Below are 25,274 nucleotides of genomic sequence, written 5' to 3'. Positions count from 1 at the left end.
TCTGCCCTTAGCCTCAGTCAATGACCTTGTTGATAGTTTTAGCTCCAGTGTTATGACTGTTATGGATGCCATTGCTCCAATTAAGACCAAAGTTATATCTGGCAGAAAAAAGTCACCATGGAGGAACGCCATTCTGGTGAAAGCTCAAAAAAGAAAGTTTAGGCAGGCTGAACGCAGATGGCGTAAAAACAAACTCCAGGTATACTATGACATATATAAAGAGAGCCTTCACATTTATAACCAAGATTTGAAAAAGGCAAGACAGTCTTTTTTCTCTGAGATGATCAAAAATAACAGCAACAATGCCCGCACCTTATTCACTGTTGTCGATGGACTGACAAATCCTTCGGCATCTATTCCTGCTGAACTGGTGTCCAACAAGTCATGCAATGACTTTGCAGCCTTTTTTACAGATAAAATTCAGAAGATAAGACAAACAGTACGTGGCTCCTCAAAAAGCAACTTAGTTATGTCACCAGTTCCTCCTCAGTTTCTCAGAAATCTAGAAACATTTCAACCCATAGACCATGCAACTCTGACAGAAACAGGTCAGAATTTAAAATCCACGACGTGCTGCCAAGATATGATGCCTACAAGCTTGCTGAAAAGGTTTTGTAATTGTGTTTCATCAGATGTATTGAGGATAGTAAATGCTTCTCTTCAATCAGGTCAATTTCCCAGGGCACTGAAAACTGCAGTAATAAACCTCTCTTAAAAAAGCCTAATCTGGATGCTTCAGTCATAAGTAACTACAGACCCATATCTAACCTTGCGTTCTTGTCAAAGATCATTGAGAGAGTTGTCTATCAACAAATTCATTCTTTCTTGACCCAAAACAATCTCTTCAATGCTTTCCAGTCAGGTTTTCGACCACACCACAGCACTGAAACTGCACTTATTAAGGTGTTAAATGACATACGCCTTAATACTGATGCATCTAAAATATCAGTATTGGTACTACTTGACCTTAGTGCCGCATTTGACACAGTCGATCACACCCTGTTGCTCGACAGACTGGAGAGGTGGGTTGGACTTTCTGGTGCGGTGCTAAATTGGCTCAGATCTTACTTAGAAGATCGTGACTTCTTTGTCTCGCTTGGGAACTGTGAATCTGAGCGAACAAAGATGACATGTGGGGTCCCGCAAGGCTCTATTCTTGGGCCACTTTTGTTTAACATTTATATGCTCCCACTGGCCCAGGTCATAGAACACCATAACATCTCTTACCACTCATATGCTGATGACACACAACTTTATATTACAGTGTCGCCATGCGATTACAGTCCACTGCATTCACTGAGTGACTGTATCCTACAGGTCAATCAGTGGATGGGCCAGAATTTTCTCCAGCTCAATGCAGAAAAGACAGAAGTCATTGTGTTTGGTCCCAAAAACGCAAGGCTTGAGGTCAGCAGCCAACTTGACTCAATGATACTACAAACCACTGACCAAGCTCGAAACCTTGGTGTTGTTATGGACTCAGACCTGAATTTTAAGAGCCACATAAAAACTATCACTAAATCAGCCTATTATCATCTCAAAAACATTGCACGAATTAAAGGATTTCTCTCTAAACAAGACATGGAAAAGCTCGTCCATGCATTTATTCTTAGTAGGCTAGATTATTGTAATGGTGTCTTTACAGGTCTCAGTAAAAAAACAATCAAGCACCTGCAGCTCACCCAAAATGCTGCTGCCAGGTGCTTGACCAACAGTAAGAAAATGGACCACATTGCACCTGTCCTTAAATCACTGAACTGGCTCCCTGTGTGTCAAAGGATTGAGTTCAAAATCCTGTTACTGGTCTATAAGTCACTGAATGGGCTTGAGCCTAAATACATGTCAGAGCTGCTGACTGGGTATGAAGCATCCAGACCCCTCAGGTCATCAGGGACAGGTGTACTCAGCGTCCCCAGGGTCAGAACCAAACAGGGTGAGGCTGTTTTCAGCTTCTGTGGTCCACACCTGTGAACAAACTCCCTGAAACTCTGAGGCGGGCACAAACTGTCAGCTCATTTAAATCAGGGCTGAAAACAAGGCTGTTTACTGCAGCCTTCTTATAGTATTGATTTGGGATTGATTTGGGTGATTTGGTATTGATGGATTGATTTAATATTGATTTGTCTGCTGTCGAATTGATCTTAAACTGTTTAATTGATTTTTGAATGTTTTAATTCATGTTTTTGATTTTAAACTGATTCTAACTTTCAATTTCTCTTTCCCTCTGTAAAGCACTATGAATTGCCCTGTGTATGAATGGTGATATACAAATAAATTTGCCTTGCCTTGCCTTCAAAAGAATGCTGCCCCTGCAGGAGACAAAGAGTGGCGAATAAGACTAGCTTTTAAAGAGGTCTCGATATACTCAGTCATGGCCTTCTTTTCAGGGCCAAAGATGGAATACAGTCTACCCTTGGAGATAGGGGCCCCTGGGGATCAAGTCGATGGGACAATCATATGGTCAGTGAGGAGGAGGAGAAATAGCCTTTACTCTTGCAAAACACATTTCCCAGATCATGGTAGCAACTTGGAACAGAAGTCAGATCAAGGGGTTCTGAGTCTGTCAGGATGAGCAGAGACAATGTTAAAGGCACTTTCAAATCACGACATGACTTTAAACACTTATTTTTACAATCCCAGTTAAAAATTCTCCCAGAATTCCAGTCAATTTGTGGGTTATGTTCTTGTAAAGAAGGCAAGCCCAGAATAACAGGGTGCTGAGTAGAGCATTACAAATGAAAAACACACAAGTTCATGGTGGTCACCCACACTTATTTCCAGAACTTCAGTCTTGTGAGTCACCTTGAATATCAGGCTCCCATCTAGAGCACTAGCCTCTAATGGCCGGAATAACTGGTAAGTTTTCAAATTAAATTTTTGGGCACACTCCCAGTCCATGTGGCTCTCATCAGCCCCTGAGTCAGTGAGTACCCCAAGAGAAACATGGACGTCATGATTTTTTTACCTTATTCTCGGTTCCTCGGGAAGGGAAGTCAGTGGAGAAACGGCTCACCAGTCTACTTTGTGAGCCCACTCTTTTACCCAACATGCTGTGAGGAGATTACCTTGCTGCCCACAATAGAAACAATGTCCTTTCTGCAGGCGACGATGCTCCTCTGTGGACCGTTTTGCTCATCACAGCTTCATTGGTTCCTGTACCTCCACAGAGGGCCCCTTTCTCAGTGGAGTTGGGATGGAACTCCACCAACTGGGCGTAGAAACTGCCATGCAGCACTGATGGTACTCAACCTATGCTGCCTCTCGATTTTGGTCTTGCTTTCGCTCTCATAAAGGATTGTCCGTTCTTATGGCTAAGGCTACCAGAGAGTCAAGTTTAGGCAGTAGGTCAAGTGGTACTAACAAATCTTGAATTCAGTCAGAGTCCTTTGTAAGATGTCGTCAAGGGCCGTGGGGATTCCATCCACTGTCTGTGACCAGGATGCAAAAGCGAATGGTGTAATCACTCACAGAGTCCATACCTTGCTTGATTTTACTCAGTTCATGAGCCTTCTCTTGGCTGGATAAGATGGGATCAAAAGTCCTCCTCAGAGCCTCTGAATTCATCGAGGGATTCACAGATCAATGATCCACAGGACCACTCAGCCATTGCCCCGGCCCTTGCCCTCCCAGTGAGATGTGAAACCATAAATGCCACCTTGGATTATTCTGTGGTAAAGGCTGATGGCAAGTGTTCATAATGCATTTCGCAGTCAACTATGAATAATCAACATTCACCAGGTTCACCAGAAAACCTCTCTGGTGGAGAAAGACGAGGAGCTGTGGTATGGAAAACAGGCATCAATGATGCTCTAGCAGCTGCTGGGGATGGCATGGGTCCTGGAACAGGAGAGGGGGAATCCTTTGTGAGGTGACTGAGAAGTTGTTCTACTTGAGTTGTCAAGTAGTTCACTTGGGAGGACATGGTGGCTTTGAACTCCTCTTGAGTGTTCGCCATCTCCTTCTTTCCATGGTGCATTCAGGCAGGGACCTTGAGAGTGAATGGCCACTGAAAGGAAATGTTGTTGGCGTTAAATATGTACAGAGGGACAGGCATGCAGGCTGATGGCAAACTAGATAACCTAAATGGTTCTATCTCAGCCATTATAATAGTCCTAAGTGTCTTCATTGACTGACTAGATTCATAACTGAATTTGCATAACTTTAAAATGTATGCTGCATCCACTTAAGTTCAGGGAAGTTTAACCAACCACTGTAAATATTGTGTTTCAGAGTGCAATAGTGCAATTCTATCTTAATGCCCTCTAAAAAGGCTGCATTTACTACTTATCAAAAGCAAAATGGTTACTTGAATACGCTCCTAAATCAAGTATCTGATCGAGATAATGTACTTTTTACAATGATGATTGAGTTGAATGGGTTGGTGTCTGTAGCCATGAAGTAAAATACTCATTGTGTCCATAGCATTCCCTGATGGCCTTGCAATATAGCCCTGAGAGCTTTACTTTGTCTCACTCAATGACCTCTGCAGCACTGCTGCTACACAGTGACTCAAACCCAATTTACACAGCCCATTCAATGTGGGTTTAATGCACCTTTAACATCTGTTGATATTCTTTATGCACGGCATGGACATGGGGTGGGGTATCCAAGCTGCCCTGCTGATAACCTGCCTTTGGAGGTAGTAGCTGTGTCAGAGGTGGAACCAAGATGTAGTAATGTCTGTGTAGATGGGACAGTGTAAGCCATTGGGTCAGGGCTGGGATGTTTAATGATGTGTTTTTGTGACCATAGAAATGTAACAAGTCTTGTTAGAAGAACAGCATGTCATTATGAAAATCCAGAAAAGCAGCATCCAGGTAAGTAGCATCCAGCTTTATCATAAGAAGAGGGCAAATTGGGGATACCGTAAGGTCTGAGAGCTCCTTGGAACCAATCACCAATCTGGACGTCATTACTATGGCCTCCAGCAACACTGTGAACAACCTAGGGGTTATATTTGATCAGGCTTTGTTCTTCAATTCTCACATCAAATAAATTCCTAGGACCGCCTTTTTACAACCATGCAATATCTCTAAAATTGGAAACATTCTGCCTCAAGGTGACACCTGTAGTGACTTCAAAAACTGATGATGGCGTATCTTTAAAATGTTTTACACAGTTGTTACCAATCGTAATTTTGTTTCGTCCAATGAGAAACGATCAGTCTCAAGTTATAGCTCATCAATGAGTCATTTGCAGATCAGTGGCTTGTATGCATACATATATATGTATATATATATATATATATATATATATATATATATATATATATATATATATATATATGTGTGTATACATATATATGTACATATATATATATATATATATATATATAAATGAATTGGAACACTTCTTGGAAATTTAAGAGGATTTAATACAATTCAGAAAACACTTAAGACAGAGTAATAATCCTAGCAAAGCAATTAAGGCTCATATTGAGCAGAAGACACGAATTGGCCTAGATTTAACTGAGCTTCAAAGTGAACGGCAAAGGGTAGGCAGGTAAAAAGGTGTGCAGGATGAACAATAGTGACCTAAAACTACTGAATGGAAGGCTGATCAAGCTCTATGGAGTCAGGCGGAGTTTGACAGGTGTCAAGGCCTGAATAGATGGAGCACTGATCTTTGTTATTGCGACAGCACAAAAACCAGCATAAACGGCTTACACTCTCAGCTGGATCACTCCCATTGATGTATGATACCTCTCCAACGAACTGGTGGGAGGATGGCCTCCAAACCCAATGTCCGCCTCGTTGATCGTGACTCCCGCTGAGATTTGCTCGATGAAGAAGGGAAGCACATTGATTCGCAACCGTCTGGTCTCAGGCTGTTGGCTGCCTCAACAAAGCTGCTCTTCTCAGGCACAGGGTGGCTTCTCTCCGCTGGTCAGGATGGAGATTCAAAATAGCGACCATGAGCCACAATCGATTATGAGTTACAAAAATTGGAAATCAAAAATTTAGATATTATGCAGAACGATACCTTTACAAACTCATAAACGAGGGGCACGTTCAACTCCGTGTACCAAAAAAACTTTGCGAATGGGTTGTTGCGAGGAAAGACAAGACGTTCTGTCTGAAGTTAAAGAACAAAGACACCAAAAAATTTAAGTAGAACAGAAAAGGGGAGAGATGGACCAGCCGCTCTAGACGCTCACGCATATAAGCAGAAGCAAGAAGCGTGGAAGAGATCCCCCTTTGGCTAACCCTCCTGACTGGAATTACGAATTCCTTTTTTCTCGCCACCATCGCTGAGTGCTTACTTATGTGTGAATGTCTTTCATCTGAATTAAAGAGTAAGGTTCTAGACCTGGGTGGCACAGTGGTTAGGGTTAGGTTCAGAAAAATCAAAAATTAAAAAAAAATCAAAATCCATCTCAAGGAACTTCAGATGGATTTTGTTGTGATTTGGCTCTGTATAAATAAAGATTGATTGATTGATGTTGCTATCTAAAAGGACACACGGGTTTGCCAATACACCTTGTTCACTGGAGTCTGTGTAAAAGCAAAGGTGAATCATTGCCAGACCTTCAAGTGTGGCTCTGACACGGGGTCTCTAAGTAAAAGCAGCTAAGGACTCCTCTGGCCATCATCCCAGAGTACTCTTGAGTACTCCAGTCAGGGAGCAAATATTTGTGACTCTTCAGCTGTTGGGCTTCATTGTTCCCAGATCTCACTCCTACCTCTGTTTTGTAAATACATTTCTCCAAGTAAATTGGCCTGAGTAACCAGGCTTGTGCTGTACACACACAGTACAGCATTGCAGTTTGTGAGTCTTCCTACTACTACTACTGTTTCTTTCATCATCATGCCCCCATGTCTGTTTCCGTAAGCTATAGTTTCACATTGTCAGTTATTTTATTAAAATAATTTAAGCGGAGTAATGATCAAACAAAACCTCATCACCTGGCTCACACACACACACACACACACACACACACACACACACACACACACACACACACAACAATACATCCATCTATCCATCCATTTTCTTCTGTTTTTCCTGTTACATTGTCACAGGGGGGCTGGAGCCTATCCCAGCGGCTTTTGGGCGAGAGGAAGGGTACACCATGGACAGATCGCCAGTCCATCGCAGGGCCAACATATATAGACAGACAACCAACCTTCCGCTTTGACCGGTTGGGGGGAAAGAGAGCAGGACAATGGGGCAGAAACAGGGACAGATAATGGAGGAAGACAGATATAAAGTAGGAAAGAGAGGGACAGATAAAGAGGGAGAGAAAGCAAAGAGACCGATGGACAGATGGGGCTGTGAGCAGGTGGTGCTACAGGTGACAGCTTGAGGCTCTTCAGGTCTGTAGCCTCGTCCAGCAGCACCAGGGATCTGGGATGCGGGGAGTCCAAAGAAGAAGACCAATTAGTAACATATATGAGTATGATTTATATATGACATATATAGGAGGACAGAGAGGAAAGACAGGAAGAGAGAGAAACCCAGTGCACCATGGGAGATCCCCCAGCAGTCTAAGCCTATAGCCGCATATCTAAGGGCTCGCCTAAGCAGCCCTAACTATAAGCCTGATCAAAAAGGAAGGTCTAAAGTCTGCTCTTAAAGGTAGAGAGGGTGTCTGCATCCCACACCGAAACTGGGAGACGGTTCCACAGGAGGCAAGCCTGATAGCTGAAGGCTCTGGCTCCCATTCTACTTTCAGAAACTCTAGGGACTACAAGTAACCCTGCATCCTGGGAGCGAAGGGTTCTAGCTGGGTAATAAGGGACTATGAGCTGTGTCAAATATGAAGGTGCCCAACTGTTGAGGACTTTGAATGTAATTCTATTCTGACTTTGATAGGCAGCCAATGCAGAGAAGCTAGTACAGGAGAGACATGGTCTCTTCTACTAGTTCTTGTCAACACGTGGCAGCAGCGTCTTGGACCAGCTTGAGAGTCTTTAGAGACTTGCTGGTGCAGCCTGATAGAAGGGAATTGCAATAATCCAGCCTAGAAGTGACAAAAGCATGGACTAATTTTTCTGCATCTTTTTGAGACAGGATGTGTCTGATCTCAGCAATGTTACATAAATGAAAGAAAGCATTCCTAGAAATTTGCTTAAGGTGGGAGTTAAAGGACAGATCTTGATCGAAGAGAACTCCTAGGTTCCTTACGGTAGTGCTGGGGGCCAAGGTAATGCCACCCAGGGTACCTATCTCATTAGACAGGGTGTCTATGATGTTTTAGGCCCAGGACAATGACTTCAGTTTTCTCAGAGTTCAATAAAAGTAAATTATGGGTCATCCAAGTTTTTAATCTCCTTTAGACAGGCCTCCAGTTTAGTCAGCTGATTTGTTTCATGTGGATGCATTGATAAGTACAGCTGTGTGTCGTCTGCATAGCAGTGAAAATTAATCGAGTGTTTCCTAATAATGTGACCTAGAGGAAGCAGGTATAGTATGAAGAGGATTGGTCCAAGCCCAGAGCCTTGTGGAACACCATAACTGATTGCAGTGGTTTTGGAGGGGTTATCATTAGTTAGTACGAACTGAGATCTACCTAGTAAATATGACCTAAACCAATTTAGTGCAGTTCCTTTAATGCCATTGACATGTTCCAATCTCTGTAGAAGGATATGGTGGTCACTGGTATCAAAAGCTGCACTAAGATCTAATAGGACCATCACAGAGACCAGTCCCTCATCTGATGCTAGTAGGAGGTCATTGGTAACTTTGACTAGTGCTGTTTCTGTGCTATGATGAACCCTGAAACCTGTCTGGAAATCCTCTAATAAGCTGTTGCTGTGGAGAAAGTCACAGAGTTGTTTAGCAACCACTTTCTTCAGGATATTGGAGAGAAAAGGAAGATTTGATATTGGTCTGTAGTGCTTTTTTGAGAAGGGGTCTAATTACTGCTACTTTAAAGGACTGTGGGACGTAACCAGATAACAGTGACACATTGATCATATCTAAGAGGGAGGTGCTAACGAGGGGTAGAGAGTCCTTATGTAGCTTGGTTGGGATGGGGTCAAGAAGACAGGTTTAGAGGAGGAAATTATTGTACTAAGCTCATGAAGGCTAATGGGAGAAAACTGTGTAACTGTAATCAAAACGTATGTCTGGTTCACAGCAGCCTCTAAGGCTTTTGAGGTTATAGGTGCAATGTTGTCAGCAGATGGCAGGAGGAGATGAATTTTCTGTCTAATAAGGAGATTTTGTCATGAAAGAAGTCCATGAAATCTTCGCTACCCAGGGAGACAGGAATACGTGGTTCAATAGAGCTGTGGCTCTCTGTCAGTCTGGCTACAGTACTGAAGAGGAAGTTGGGATTGTTCTTCTGCTCCTTGATTAGTGCTGAGTAGTAGGCTGCTTTAGCTATATGAAAGGCTTTCTTATAGCTTTTAAGGCTATCTTGCCAGACTACATGTGACTCCTCCAGTTTGGAGGAGCACCATATTCTCTCGAGTTTCTGGGTTTTTTTGTTTAAGCTGTCTGGTTTCAGAATTGTACCAAGGTGCTTTTTTCCTTGGATTTATAGATTTCTTTTTTAGTGGGGCAATCCAGCCCAAAGTTGCTCTTTAGGTGCCTGTTGCACTATCAATAAAATGTTCAATTTGGGAGGGACTAAGGTTGACATCAGCATCCTCTGTAACAATGGGACATGACACTGAATTTAGCGTCACTGGAATCGCTTCCCTAAATCTAGCTACGGCCTGATCAGACAAACATCTGGAAACGGCAGTTTTCCTTTGTAGAGTGTAGTCAATTAGTACAAGTTCAAAAGTGATGAATTGATGGTCTGATAAAAGCGCGTTCTGTGGAAATACAACTAGAAGTTCAGCTTCAATTCCATATGTTAGGACGAGGTCGAGGGTGTGGTTGTGATGATGAGTGGGTTCATGGACAGACTGAAGGAAACCAATTGAGTCTAGAAGAGAGATAAATGCAGTACCCAGACTGTCATTATCAACATCCACATGAATATTGAAGTCACCTATAATAATGACTGATTTGAGAACTGGATATAAACTCTGAGAATTAAGATAAGAATTCCAAGGACCAGGAAGCTACACAATCATAAATAATAGTGGCTGTAGAGTTTTCAAGGCTGGATGAGACAAACTAAAAATCAGGCTTTCAAATTAATTGAAACTTATTTTGGGTTTGGGATTTTTTACTAAACGTCTGTCAAACATGGCAGCAACTCCACTTCCTAGGCCAGAGCCAGAGGAGTGTTAATGTGACTGGGAGGAGTGGATTCATTTAGAGTAACATACTCATCATCACGCAGCCAGGTTTCAGTGAGACAGAGCAGGTCAATACAATTGTCAGATATCAATTCATTCACTAATTCAGTTTTTGGCATCAGAGATCTGATATTAATAGTCCATATCTAATTGTTATATTCCATCCATTTTCTTCTGCGTTTTCCTGTTAAGGGTCGTGGGGGGCTGGAGCCTATCCCAGCAGCTACAGGCGAGAGGTGGGGTACACCCTGGACAGGTCGCCAGGGCCAACACGTACAGACAAACAACCATTCACACTCACATTCATACCTATGGTCAATTTAGAATATCAATCAGCCTCGTCCCCAATTGCATGTCTTTGGACAGTGAGAAGAAGCCAGAGTACCCGGACAGAACCCACGCAGGCACAGGGAGAACATGTAAACGCCACACATAAAGATCCTGTGCCTGAGCCAGGACTCAAACCCGGAACCTTCTTGCTGTGAGGCGACAGTGCTAACCACTGCACCACCGTGCCGCCATCCAATTTTTATATTCTTTTGAGTTAATTTAGTGGTTGTGTTAATTTTGATCAGGTTTTTCTGATTGACTCCTCTACAAGTATAATTGGAGTGAATAAACTGACGAGGTCGAGGGACAGACACAGTCTCTGGAGTTTTGGGTGGCTAACTGCACTAATGGACATGCAGAGAAGCGTGTAAGACAGCAGCTCTGCTTCCTGGTCTGAACTCTGGTTTGTCAGGGTTTTAGTTCTATGATAAACTGGGCCATATTTCTGGAAATGAGAGCAGCTCCGTCCAATGTGGGATGAATGCCATCTCTCCTAATCAGACCAGGTCTCCCCCAGAAAGTTTTCCAATCATCTATGAAGCCCACTTGGTTTGCTGGACACCACCTCGACAGCCAGCGGTTGAACGATGACATGCGGTTAAACATGTCATCGTTGATCCGATTAGGCAGGGGTCCAGAGAACACTAGGGAGTCCGACATCATCTTCACAAATGTACACACCAACTCAAAATTAATTTTTGTGACCTCCGACTGGCGTAGTCGGATGTCATTACCGCCGATGTTAATAACGATTTTATCATATTTACGTTTACTCTTAGCCAGCAGTTTTAAATTTGACTCAACATCACTTGCTCTGGCCCCTGGAATCCACTTGACTATGGTTGCTGGTGTCGCTAATTTCACGTTTCACCAGAGTTGTTTTCTCGGCGAGTGTATTGCAAAGTGGGGAGAACCTATTCAAGATGTGAATTGGTGGTTGGTCACTGACAGTAGGCTTCTGCTAAGGACTATGCTTCCTTGGGACGGTCACCCTGCCGGGGGAGCGCTATTTGGGGTTGAGCTAAGGTGGTCTGCACCAGCTAACGGGGACTGGCTAGCTCTTGCGGCTAATTGTTTGGATCCATCAGCGTGGAGCCGCTGCAGGCCCAATTCAACCTTGGTAAGCCTCTTCTCCGATGCTACAAACAAACTACTTTTACCGCACTTATCCGTATCACTAAAAGATGCTGAGGAGTAACGAAACATGTGGCACACTGAGCAGGAGAGAGGAGAGCAAGAAGGAGAAGCCATCACTAGCTTAGAGCAGAGAGTTTACAGGAAAGAAAGACTGTCACTACAAGACAGATGGTCTTTAAATTTCGGCCAAATAAAGCAAATAGGTATGTAGTTTTGGCAGGTAATTAGTCAACGAAAGAGGTATTAGCAGGGATGATCACTCTTTAGCTAATGCAACAAAGCAAAGCACTACGTTCTGCAATGCACATCCAGGAAAAGAGGTCACACGCTTACTGCAACGCAGGTAGAGGAGGAGCCACCAAGAGATGCATCACAGATTTTCTCCTTACACACATGCAAACAGAACATGCAAACTCCACACAGAGCTGGGTCTCAACTCTGAAACTTCTTGCTGTGAGGCGACAGTGCTAACCACTGCACCATTGTGCCGCCTTAAGATAATACAATTAAATGATATTGCATCTTACTTTCCTTACCTCAAGGTAACGATGGAGACACAGGAGACAAATATTGTTAAAAACAGAACGTTCGGTTACTATAAAAATACTATATCATATATGGTGTTCATGTGTGTTCATGCATTTATGTTAATACATTCACATTTATTTAAAAAAAAACATTACTCTCCAATAAGTCTCATCAAAAGCTCATCATAACATTCTCTAAAGCTGAATTTTGAGTCTATTTTGTAATTAGTTCTATAAAATTATAAACAACTTATCAACTATGGAATTTCAGGCTTAACTTATGCCACACTCCCCCTATGGCTCCTTCAACATCCAGATTGGTTCACTACAAATATGGACATGGGTACAGATAATTCTGCTTGTTGAACAGATATAGATAATTGTGTGCTGACTCTGTAAGTCTGAATAACAGTATTGTAATAAGCACAGAGGCCCTTATTTTGCTCACCTCGAATTTTTCATCCCTGCACCAGGGCTAGTTTTATCCAGCAATACTAGGGTGGACTGGTAGAAATAGAAGGTGGATAACTTGGAAGGGGTATATACAGTATACTACTGCCGTAGTTTATTTGAGTTATTGATTTGCTGTTTACTGAATCCTGAACCTTGACAATCATAACAATGATCTTGATGTGATCAAATGAAATGAATGAGATTCATTTTTGGGTTATCCATAATCTTGACATATCAGCCATTTGTAATCTTGAGATAACAATATAATTAACCATTATCATGAAAAATTATCTTAAAATAACGATATAATTTGAGAACTTGAGATAACTGCAATAAAGTGTAGCCGTACTTTATTGAGAAGCTAGTGTCTACAAATGAGGATATGTATGCTTTTAAACAATTTGAAGAGTAAAACCTGCTCCTACATGCCGGATTCATAAATCAGTCACATATTAAAAAAAAAATTAAAAAATCCTACATTTGGGTTGGTGCAATTCCATCTAACATGATGAAAATGAGAGCTATAACTGGTTGAGGACGTCAGGCTTATTTCTAAACTTCTTCATTGTGTTTTGCATTGATCATGATTCCAAACAGCAGTGAGATTCACATTTGGTTTGGCATTTGCACAAACATATGGCCACTGTAATAAACATGCACATACATAATGATGCACACATACTACATTCAGGGATTGCTAATTTGAAATGACTTCACAGGCAGATTGATTTTCCTTCAGGCAGAAGTTTCAAAAACACATGACAGATTGTAGCCCACACAAATGGCCTGATACAGCAAGATCCAAGCATCAGTGGGGATATCTTCATTTCTGCCCTCAACCCTCTTAAAGTCTCTCTTGCTTAGAAAATATTAATAATGAGCTCATGTGGTAAATAAGTCAAGTTCAATAAAAATGCATTGAAATTGGATGTGTCAAGTCCTGTCTGCTCCGTCTTGCCATGGCAATTACTACTGTCAAACTGTGATGAGAACGAGTCCAAGGATGTTTTAATGGAGACTGTCAGTGTGGGACTGATGAAAACGTACCAATACAGCAAACTGAAAAATAATTTGATATTGGCACAAGTAAATCAAGCATACAAATGCAAACAAAGGCAGATATTAGGGACTTGCTATTGATGATAATTACTTATTTTCACACACACACACACACACACACACACACACACACATTTTGTCCTCAAAATGTAATTTCTAGGGCACCTTACATGTACCTGGAGTCTACAGGATTATTCTGAGCACCTGTTATCCTTCCTTGTCGGTCCACCTCTCTATGACATTTCATAAAGTTTTATCCTTGTAGTTTTTGTGTGTTCCTGACAATACAGACAGAAATATACATACACAACCTACGACTGACTAAAAATCCTGAAAAAAAAACTGTAAGAACATATAGGGCAGTGATATAAAGCTTTTAAAGTATTGTAAGAGAGGTGAGTTACCATATAATAAGTCATCACAGCATATGCATAGAACCTTGTACTGTTGCACCCAATGTGACTCCTGTCCTATATTGAGATTTACAGCCAGCTAAACTCTCCCTTGCATCACATCCTCCAAGGAACAGGCAGGTGTTGTAGTTGGATGGGATTTAATACAAGAAAGTGTGAAACTGAAATGAATATACAAAATACAAAGAAAACAATTAGTAAACAATACCAAATAACCTATATTCTTAGTTTATCACAGTCACAGTGATATATCCAACATTGTCAGACAAAACATAACTGACAGGACTAACCACGAGTGTCAAAGAACATAAACAGTTACCAATCAGATAATATCAAGATAATATAGTCAGGTAATACACATAATGAAGTACAGTAAGCTGTGCATTACCACTGAATTTCACTAAATAACTCAGCTCACTGAACCAGTGAAGGCCCAAGGCTGGGAAATATATATATATATATATATATATATATATATATATATATATATATATATATATATATGACCATAAACAGATATAAACATTGCAAATATAACAAAATAATTAATAATATGCATTCTTACAATGCTACACAACATATCTACTTTCTTATATTGCCACTCAAAGGGTTGAAACAAACGGGTGCCTAGAATGCTGTCTCAGTATTTTCACACTGCAAATAAACTGCCAATATGGCTTCCAGGAACAGGGATCAGGCTGCAATAACGTACCTCACCACTACATAATGGAGCTACAAATGAAAGAACTGTGCCCTCTCGAGGACTGGAGGCTATAAACTAATAAACAGTTCCAACACACTCCCCGCCTGGCATCTTTAAAAGATGCCATAATCACACATTTACACAGACTTATATTCCTGAGACAAGAGAAGGATACACTCTGAGATGGGTCTGGGAAAGGTCTTTGTGGTCTTGTCGCGGGCAACCTTGACCTCAACTTTTCTGACCACTCCATCTTTGCTTGGGAGAGCCTTCACAATGACACCTATTGGCCAGTCATTTCTTTTTGGCTGTTTGCCTCTTAAAAGAACAACATCCCCTTCCTTCACGTTTGGCCTTTTTCGCTGCCACTTCTGACGACTCTGGAGGATACTGAGGTATTCTTTTTGCCATCGAGACCAGAAGGTATCAGCAAGAATATGAACTCTCTTCCACTGATATTTAAACATGTTGGATTTCAGTCAAGTCCTCAGGCAGAGGTGAAACTGCACCACACTTCTGTGTAAGAAGAGTTGCAGGTGTCAGGATCAGAGGAGCTTCTGGGTCAGAGGAGACGGGCACCAAAGGTCTTGCGTTGATAATAGCTGCAACTTCAGCCATCAATGTTGTCAAGATCTCATGAGTCAGTTTGGAGTGTCCTCTTTGTAAGAGCATTGAGTCAAGGATGCAACGTGCAATGCCTATCATACGCTCCCAACTCCCACCCATGTGAGAGGAGTGGGGGGAATTAAACACCCAGGAACACCTCTGGTCGAGGAGGTAGTCGGTCACACTCTGTTCTCCAGGCTTCAGTTTCAGCTCCCTGGATGCACCAATGAAATTGGTTCCACAGTCGGATCTTAACTGTTTAACAGAACCCCTGATGGCAAAAAATCTGCGAAGTGCATTGATGAAACTCGAAGAGGACATAGTTTCAATCACCTCTATGTGGACGGCTCTCATAGACATGCAAGCAAACAGAACTGCCCATCTCTTACCATTTGCTTGCCCTCCTCTAGTGCGGTATGCAATAACCTTCAAAGGCCCAAACACATCAAGACCAACATAGGAAAATGGAGGGTCAGTCTGTAACCGCTCAGCTGGGAGGTTAGCCATGATTTGCTGCTCTGTTCTGCCTCGTAGTTTCCTGCAAGTCACGCATCTGTGGAGGATGCTGCTGATGGCTCTTTTGGCTCCTATTATCCAAAAGCCACTTGCTCTTATAGCTCCCTCCGTGAAATGCCTCCCTTGATGCTGCACAGCTTCATGATGTTGGCGAATGAGCAGTGTAGCAATGTGATGCTTGCCTGGGATCAGAATAGGGTTAGCTTCACCAGCTGATAATTTTGACTCGGCTAGACATCCTCCTATGCGCAGCAAGCCATCGTCATCAATTACAGGGTGAAGCTTTTAGAGGGGACTATTGGATGGCAGATCTTGTTTCACCATGAGACATTTGATCTCTTCTGCATACAGTTAAAGTTGGACACATCTGATGACCGTGTGTTCAGCTTGAGTTAAGGCTTCATCCGTGCAACTTGTTTTGCACAGGTGCCAGCCCACACAACTGGTGTTGTCTCTGGGTATGACAAAGCTATGAGAGATGTGACGAAGGTGGGCTACTGCTTTGATGAGCGAAGTCCACTTTGAGAAGTGTTCAAATCGAGCTGAACCCAAATGACATGTAGACACTGTAGTGCCAAGCACTGATACGTTGGAACGAATTTCAATGTCCGACTCTGGATCTACAAGCTCAAACGGACCTTTCTCAGGAATAACGCTCTCAGGATGCAGGAGAAATGCTGGACCACACAGCCATAATGTACTGGCAAGCTTCCCTGCTGCTACAGACCAAGACCCATGACCTGCAGGGTTATGCTCAAGTGGCATAACCGGGGGGGGGGGGGGGGGGGTAATAATTCAACAACGCCACCTGGGAGCAGTTAGCTCCAAGGAAATCCTGTATTTCTCAGGCACACAGGTTTGAAAATCCCATGAGCAAGAGACAATATAAACAAATATTTTATTGATTATTCATAATTTAAAAACATGGGAATAATACCATTCCGTTAAAACAACAGTTGCACAGGCCAGGGCAGTAAATAAAATCCCGCAGGTGTGTGGCTTACCAGGCAGCAGGGGGACAAACCAAACCAACCAAAAGAAACTCCTCAAATCATAACACCTGTGACGTCGCACTCACACTGCAACAAAAGAAATCGTGAAGGAGAAGCCACCACCAGGAAAGAACTGCCGCCATCAGCACACCGCACCTGTCCAAAAAACACAAGAAAATCAAATGAAGGCCAGAGAAAAGAGAACTTAATCACACTGATATAACAGCAAAAATCTACAAGAAATTAACAACAATGCACAATAATTAGACGCAAAGAAAAATGACAGAACCACAATTGGTCAATGAGCCCATAAATATGAGAACCAGAACAACCAAAAGAGTCAAAAGAAAGAGTAAAAAAAAAAAGAAACAAAACAAAGAATCAAAAGACAGAGCCAAAACAGCAGCGCTCCAGTTGAATGGCGGCCGGTCCGGGACAGCAGCAAGTCACAGCACTGCCAGGAAACACTAGTTTAATAAATGAACAACAGAAACAAAATAAATGAAACATACGGTCAAGTAACCAACCCAATTACGCATCACTTGAAATGGAATAGCTGACTCAGCAGTGACGATGGAAAATCCCGCATCACAGGCCACCAAGCTATTCCAAAGAAATGAGGTTAGGCGGAGACAGAATAAGGCTGGAAGTTGGGACGGAGCTAAAAACAACAGAGCTTACCACCAGGGAAACGGAATGTGCACCAGGAGCCCCAGACTGCACCCAACATTCCCCAGTAAACCAGCAGACTGACCCGCTGCAGGAGAGGCATAATGTCATAAACCGTGACGTAAGATATACGACAAGCCTGGTGGCAGCGCCTTACCTGGATCAGGCTAGGGAGCCTGCGAAGCCCACCACGCTACACTAGGCGGGTGGCCGCTCCAAGCCATCCAAGCAGTCACAACCAAATCAGCGCAGCTCCAGCAGCCAGCTGCGCCGCGCCAAGCCAAATTGGTTGGGGGAAAGGGCACACGCCACACCAAAAGCACTACAGCCGTGAAGGCAACAGGTGGAAGTGGAGAAAAAGGAAGAACAATGTGGTCACTCCTATTTATAGGAGTGCCACGGAAGACGCCAAAATCACAACACAGCAGAGGTTGGCATGGTGCCACGCTGTGGTGAGGAGGATGACAGGATGACAGCCTGTCACACTGTCACACTCGGTTGAGACAAATCTCCACTGGTTTGGTAGAGAGACTGCTTAATTCTCTGTACACGGTTGTTCACGTATACGTGGAATCTCTTCTGTTGATTGTTTAGGCATCCTAGCACTACTTTACTGTCAGTAAAGAATGTAGTTTTGTCTGTTTTCATGTCAAGTTCTTCTGTGATAAGCTCTGGAACTGCAACTGGAACGTTTTTATGAACATTTACAATCATGGCTGCTAATGCGAGGCACATACTCATTTTGGCAACACTGCTTGGCGTGTGTTTTGTTCTTTGGTAGATCCATCAGCAACTTAGAAGGCTACCGTTGTAGACCCTACTGTCACAGACCCCTACACCGGCCTTTCCCCCCCTTTCAAAACTGGAAGTCTTACGGTAGCCCACGGCTCACTTCATCATGTAACACCATGCAGTGACTCCCAGAAAGTTAACTTCGTTTTGCTTTCCAAAAGAGGCGAGCACCAGAAAAAAGCGGACAAAGATGCTTTTTCCAGGCCAGCAGAAAAAATACCTACGTGTTTATTTGTTAGCGCATTTCACACCTGTTGACTGTTTTCATAACCTGGATCAACATGAAGCTGGATTAGCGGCTAGCCTGAAGCTAAAGGAATGTGCTGTTCCCTCATCACTTGGTTGTGTTGAAGAGGTCCAAGCTGTGTTCTATGTGGTTCAGTCGAACATATGGGTTGTACAATGTTCTCCATTAACTCTGAAATCCTGCAACAGCAAAATCAGGAGCGCACATATCTAAGATAAGATAAGATAAACCTTTATTCATCCCTCAGTGGGGAAATTGGCAAAAACCTGCAAAACCTCCTCTGCAGTCATTGGTGTCTAGCTGCCCTATTGCAGTCCAACATCAATTACAAAGTCCTGAAAAATGAGAGTATGAGCTCCCGTTAAATGTCAGCCTGCTGAGCTTGTCTGTTTACACTGGCCAGGTAATGGTGCTTTTTATTTAAAAAAAAAAAAATTTAGTTGGTACAATGTTTCCTATTCTGGTTGAATCAGTCCTACGGTGTACATACAGAATATGGGAAGTGTGTGTTTGTGTGTGTGTATGTGTGTGCGTGTTCTTTGGCCTCTCTGACTTTGTTTTCAGAGTTCTGACCTCCATCTCCGTCTTTCTGATCTCTGAATTCTGAGTTCTGAGCTCATCGATGTCAGAGTTCTGGCTTGGATCTCCAAGTCCCTCTCTCATTTCTGTGATTTAATGTTCACGTGTCATCTGTGTGATCTCACGCAAATATAAAGGAACTCAGCTTCATTGCAGATCATATGAACGCACGGCGTCTTCAGAAACTGAAGGCAACATTTAAAACAAGATTTCTGCAAAGAAGTTTTTAACCTGTGTAAGAGTAACATGGCTACAGGAACCATTGTTCGAACTGTGGGTCGAAAAAGACCAATTGATGATTCAGAGGATTCAGAAGATGTGGGAACATATTACCCCCCCGCAAAAAGAGCAAGGACCTCTCTCTTCCTGCCCTGGTGTAACTACCAGTCATCAGAGCCTGGTGATCACTGGTGCCAAATGGAGACTGCAAGTCGAACCCTGGCCATGAGAAGGAAGAGGGATGAGCCTGAATATTCAGATGACGAGGAAACTTATGAACCTCCCGTCAAAAGGGCGAGGACCTCTCTCTTCCTGCCCTGGTGTAACTACCAGTCATCAGAGCCTGGTGATCACTGGTGCCAAAAGGAGACTGCAAGTCGAACCCTGGCCATTAGAAGGAAGAGGGATGAGCCTGAATATTCAGACGACGAGGAAACTTACGAACCTCCCGTCAAAAGGCCGAGGACCTCGTCATACGCTCTCTCACATGGTTTTTTCCAACATGTGAATGACGGCAATTTCTTCATGCCTTTAAGTGTCTGCGAGGCTCCAAGTGAGAGTTGTGGTGTTTGGCCAGTGGACTATCTTTTGGCAGACAGCTTGGACATCCAACTTCTCATGGGTTCAGATGTTCCAGCTCTGACATGGATGGAAGACGGGTCGAGTGTTGTCCGCCCATCAGTGATTATGATGCTACCTCAAACTCCCTCCCACAATAATACAGAGGGCACAGCTCACCAGGTCAAGTCCGAGAAGGCTGATGAAAAAAGTCAGACATGGACGGAGCAGGGCTGCAGTGTTGTCCGCCCTTCTGTTATTATGAGGGCACCTCCAACTCTCTCCTGTGACAACACACAGCGCACAGTCACCCAAATCGAGTCCCAGACGGGTGACCACAAGGATGGACAAGGCAATGCAAGTGGTAACCAAGACGGAAGACAAGAAGAGGTGGAGACAAATGTCTCTGTTGTGTTTGGTCTGAAGGGGGAGGAATCAGTTCATGACAGTGTGCCACCATCACAGAACACACACTATTTCATGCAGTGCATCTCTGCCCTGACCTCAAACAATAATACGTTTGGGTCTTGGAACAACATGTCAGATCCAGTTCTGTATCCCCCAAGACAGTCACCAAAGGAGCCAGACAGCAGCGCTTCCCGCCCAGCAATTTTAAAGGTGCTACCCGTTGCTGAAAACCTCTTCAGTGACTAAACAGAGCACTCAACCTCCCGGGCCAAGACCATGGACTTCCCTTGACCAACATGGACCTCCAGACCAGATTATAAAGGATGAGCTCCAGGAAAAAAAAATCCCCCTTTTGTATGCTGTGCTGTTACATTTCCCAATGACCACATAAAGACAGAAACAATACAACTTCTACTGATGGGTTGTGTTTTATTAGTTTTTAGCAGTGTGTGACATTTCCTGTTGTCCTATATTATAGTGAATAAAGGAAGACAGGTTAGATAGAAGATAGAAGAAGAAGATAGGTTTAACCTTATAACCTTTTTGTTAATATAGTAGAGTAGAATAAATTGTCTCTTCTCCCAATAATATGTTTTTACTTATTTTATGTGTGGTTGATGCTCTGTCCAGAAGGCTGACTGCAGGTAAGATTAAGTAGGCAACTCATTATGGTGCTCTTGTTTGTCTGATTATTGAAACTACTGGTAAGACTGCTTGATTCTTATTTTCTTCAACTTGTGTGATCATTAAATTTCCTTCATGTCTTTTTAAGCTCCATCTACTTGGTGAGATAAATTTACAAAATGTCAATAATAAAATGACCAAACTGCCCACTTGATTGTGTCGATCAGCAACATGGTCCTCCAGACCAGTGACAAATCTGCTATATTGCTATGCTATATCATCAAGGAGAAGCTTACAGAGGACTATACACACACACACACACACACATATGTATATATATATATATATACATATATATATAGCTAGAGATAGGATGCTATAGAGAGGTTATTTTATGATGACACCACCTTTAAAGACAAAATACTGGTCAGTTATTTGGACTTTTAAACCAATCTTGAATATAAACTGCCTTTGAGCAGGTTAGATCAGCATTAGTTACCATAGCGATGGAACTGTTGACGCTGGCTCGCTAACCTTCTTCTCAGTACAGTATGTGCGAGGAATGCGCAGTGATCAAAGATCCTGCAGTGAATCTTGCCATCTTCTCCATCCATCATACATTTCCTGGGGCAGGGGGTTATCCCACTCAAGATCGCTGCCAGACAGCTCTCTTAGAAGACGTCTCCCCTCAACAGTTGCAGGAGCAAGGAATACTAGAGGGTCAAACAGGCTGTTTACTGTTGAGAGCAACCCACGGCGAGTGAAGGGCTTTTGACTCTGTGGAACATTGAAAGTGAATGTGTCAGACATGATGTCCCAACTCAGCCCCAAACTGCGCTGGACAGGCAACTCATCTTTGGAAAGATCCAGATCCTTGATATATTTAGCTCTATCTTCTGGAGGGAAGGCATTCACCACTGTCACTCTGTTGGAGGCGATCTTATGAAGACGCAGATTGGAAAGTGCAAGCATGTTCTGAGCTCTCCGTAAAACATCAATGGCTTCCGCTTCAGTTGGAAAAGACTTCAGTGCATCGTCAAGATAGAAATCTCGTTTTATGAAGCGTCGTACGTCAGAACCATACTCCTCTTCTGCCTCTTTTGCTGCCATTTTCAGCCCAAAAATTGCAACTGCAGGAGAGGGACTATTCCCGAAGACATGGACTCTCATCCGATAGTCCGTCACGTCTTTGCTGAGGTTGTTATCCCTATACCAGAGAAATCAAAGAAGATCTCTGTGATCTTTCTGGACAACAAAGCAGTAGAACATTTGTTCTATGTCTGCTGTGATAGCAACTGGTTCCTTTCGAAAACGGAGAAGCACACCCAAAAGTGAATTATTCAGATCAGGTCCCGAAAGGAGCACATCATTGAGAGACACTCCCTCAAACTTTGCACTTGAATCAAACCCTACACGAATCTTCCCAAGCTTCTGGGGGTGATAGACGCCAAAGGTGGGAAGATACCATCTTTCTTTGCTTCCATCACCAGGTGTTGCGAGCTCTGCATGTTTGTTGTCAAGCATTTTCTGCATGAAGTCAACAAAATGTGTCTTCATGTCTTCTCTGCTGTCAAGCATTCGCCTCAGAGACATAAGCTGTTTGTAGGCATAGGATCTGTTGTCTGGGAGTTGACATCTAGGACTGCGGAATGGGAGCGGCACAACCCAGCTGTTAGACTCATCTTTGAAGACTCCTTCCATCTTCTTCAAGAACATTTCATCTTCAACAGACAGTGCAAGCTGGTTGTCAGTGTCAGTGCAGCAAAACACAGTCTCTCCCAAATTACCAGCTGTGGGCTTCAGGTGTGGATTCAATGGGTGAGGTTGATGTGGAGTGGATTTTGTGTAACTCATCAGATTGAAGTTCTCTTTCACACTGAAGTGTCCATCACAGGGAGTGAGAAGGCTTGGACGTCCATTATCCAACACTTGTTTTTAGAACACTCACTTCAGTTGGCTTGTGAGCACTGCGAAGGCACACATCGCCAACGATGACCGAGCCCAAGTCCAGTTTCTGAGCATATGGTTCTTTGTGTCTGCCATTTAACTGTTTTCTCACCTTGTGAGCTCTCAAAAGGTTTTGTCCAATGAGCAGGAGTATGGCAGCTTGTGAGTCGAGAGGTGGGATGGCAGCAGCTATCAGCTTCAGATGGTCATGATATTGAGCTGCTTCAGGAGTGGGTATTTTATCTCTGTTGTTAGGGATGGCGTTGCATTCAATGAGCGTAGGAAGAGGAAAGCTCATTTTCCCATCTACTGTCTCCACTGCATAGCCATAAGCTCTTCTGCCTGACCTTTCAGTTACCCCAGCACAGGTCCTCAAGGTGTATGGCTCTGCTGCACCTTGGATGTTAAACATGTCAAAAAATTCTGTCCTAGCAAGAGATTGATTGCTTTGATCATCCATGATTGCATGCACCTTCTTGGCATTGTGTCGCTGACCTTCAGGAAACACCTTCACAAGACAGATTTTAGAGCAGGATTTTCCTTCAATCCCATTCCCACATACCTTTGTACAGGTGACTGGAACATCTGGGCTTGATGCACTTGCTTCCTCCCTGCCGTGCTCTTTAGAGGAGAAGGGCTTAGATGTCTGAGGTGGTGGGCCAGGGTGGAGGGCTGCTAAGCGCTTCTCACTATTGCACTTGACACACTTAATGGCAACATTACAGTCTTTTGCTTGGTGGCTGGTGGAGGCGAGGCAGCGGTAGCAGATGTTATTGTCTTTGATAAATGTTTTTCTGTCTTCAAATAGCATAATTCTGAACCCTCTGCATCTCGTCAGTGGATGTGGTTTATGATGTATAGGACATTGCCTGTTCATATCTTCAGAGGGACAACTTACTGTTGCAGCAACATCTGATTTGTCTTGTGCACTGTGACTGATGGCCTTCCGCTGTGACCATTTGAAGGTTTCTCTCTCCTGGGACTAACGTAAGAGTGAAGAGTGTGTTGAAGCTTGGGTCATTTCTTGCTCTTGCTTCCTTCCTGACAAAGTCAGAAAAGAATGAAAAAGGTGGACATGCAACATGATAAAACTTTGACCCCACTGTGGTCCACTTTTCTTGAAGGTGAAAGGGAAGTTTCTCTACAATTGGACTTACTCCCCTGGCTGTGTCAAGGTAATTCAAACCAGGCAAATAACCATCCAACTTTGCAGTTTCTAGTTCACAGAGCAGGTCTGATAGCTCACGAAGCTTGTGTGGTTCTTTGCTGGACAGCTTTGGGACGTTTTCTATTCTGGAGAACAAAGATCTTTCTATTGCTTCTGGAGAGCCGTAGTACTCCTCGAGTCTTGCCCAGACAATTCCCAGACCAACAGATGGGTGATGTGTATTAACTGCTTTCATCCTCTTGGTATGTTCTGTAGATTCAGGACCCAACCGCTTGATGAGCAGGTTTATTTCTTCATTGACAGTAAGACCAAGGTCTGCAATAGTACTCTTAAATGTAGACTTCCAGCTTAAATAACTTTCTGGCTTATCGTCAAATTTTGTCAATCCTCCTGTCACCAACTGACTTCTAGCAAGAAATCTGGCGAGGTCACTGGTGGCATTGTCTGTAGCTGCGTAGATTGGGCGAGTGCTCTGCTGTACTTGCGGGACATTACTGGGAAAAGATTGCTGAAGTGACTGTCTTTGTAGTGCTAGATTACTGTTACAATATTATTGACATCTGCTGGTGGCATGTGGTATTGCTTTGGTTCTTGTCTAAAGTCATAAGATGTTGGTGGGAATGATGAAATAACTTGTTTCGGGTGCTGGATGGGGTCATCACGCTGGAGAAAAACATCCCTCTGTTTATGAGTGAGCTCAGTGTAATTGTGTTGTTTTATGTACTCACTCACTTTCTGCTCAGAAGCTACTTGGATAGGCAAAAAGTCCAGCTCGTCGCTTTGCTTTGTAATATAAAGCTGGGCTGCAGCAGAGTCCATTACTTCTGCTTTGGCCATTGCAGCATCAGCTTCCTTCTGGAGCTGAAGTAAATCAAGCGCTGCCTCGAAGCGGGCTTTTTCTATCTTAATGTTTGATTCTTTCTCAGCATACCCTAATCTGGCTTTAGCAGCCTGTGCTTCTGCTTGTGCTGCAGCCATGCTCGCCCTTGTTGATGCAGATGACCTTGATGAGCCGACCGATGATCTAACAGTCATCTTTCCTGAAGATTTTGAGGACTTTAAGGAGTGAGAGGAGAGCAACTTTGTCTCCTCAGCATGTTGACCTTGAGCCTCTGCTTTTTCGATTAG

At 43.2% G+C, this 25,274-nt stretch overlaps 1 pseudogene; it reads right to left on the bottom strand.

Annotated features, from left to right (window-relative positions):
- Nucleotides 1-10,937: 10,937 nt before the first annotated feature.
- LOC147250455 (uncharacterized) lies at nucleotides 10,938-25,124 on the bottom strand (annotated as a pseudogene).
- Between the last annotated feature and the right edge of the window lie 150 nt (nucleotides 25,125-25,274).

Source organism: Aulostomus chinensis, chromosome 13, assembly GCF_037954235.1.
Source record: "Aulostomus chinensis isolate RoL2024-O1b breed Wild chromosome 13, RoL_Achi_v1.0, whole genome shotgun sequence".
Classification (NCBI taxonomy): domain Eukaryota; kingdom Metazoa; phylum Chordata; class Actinopteri; order Syngnathiformes; family Aulostomidae; genus Aulostomus; species Aulostomus chinensis.
Note: the sequence above shows the minus strand (reverse complement) of the source record. Positions and strands in the feature narration are given on the sequence as shown.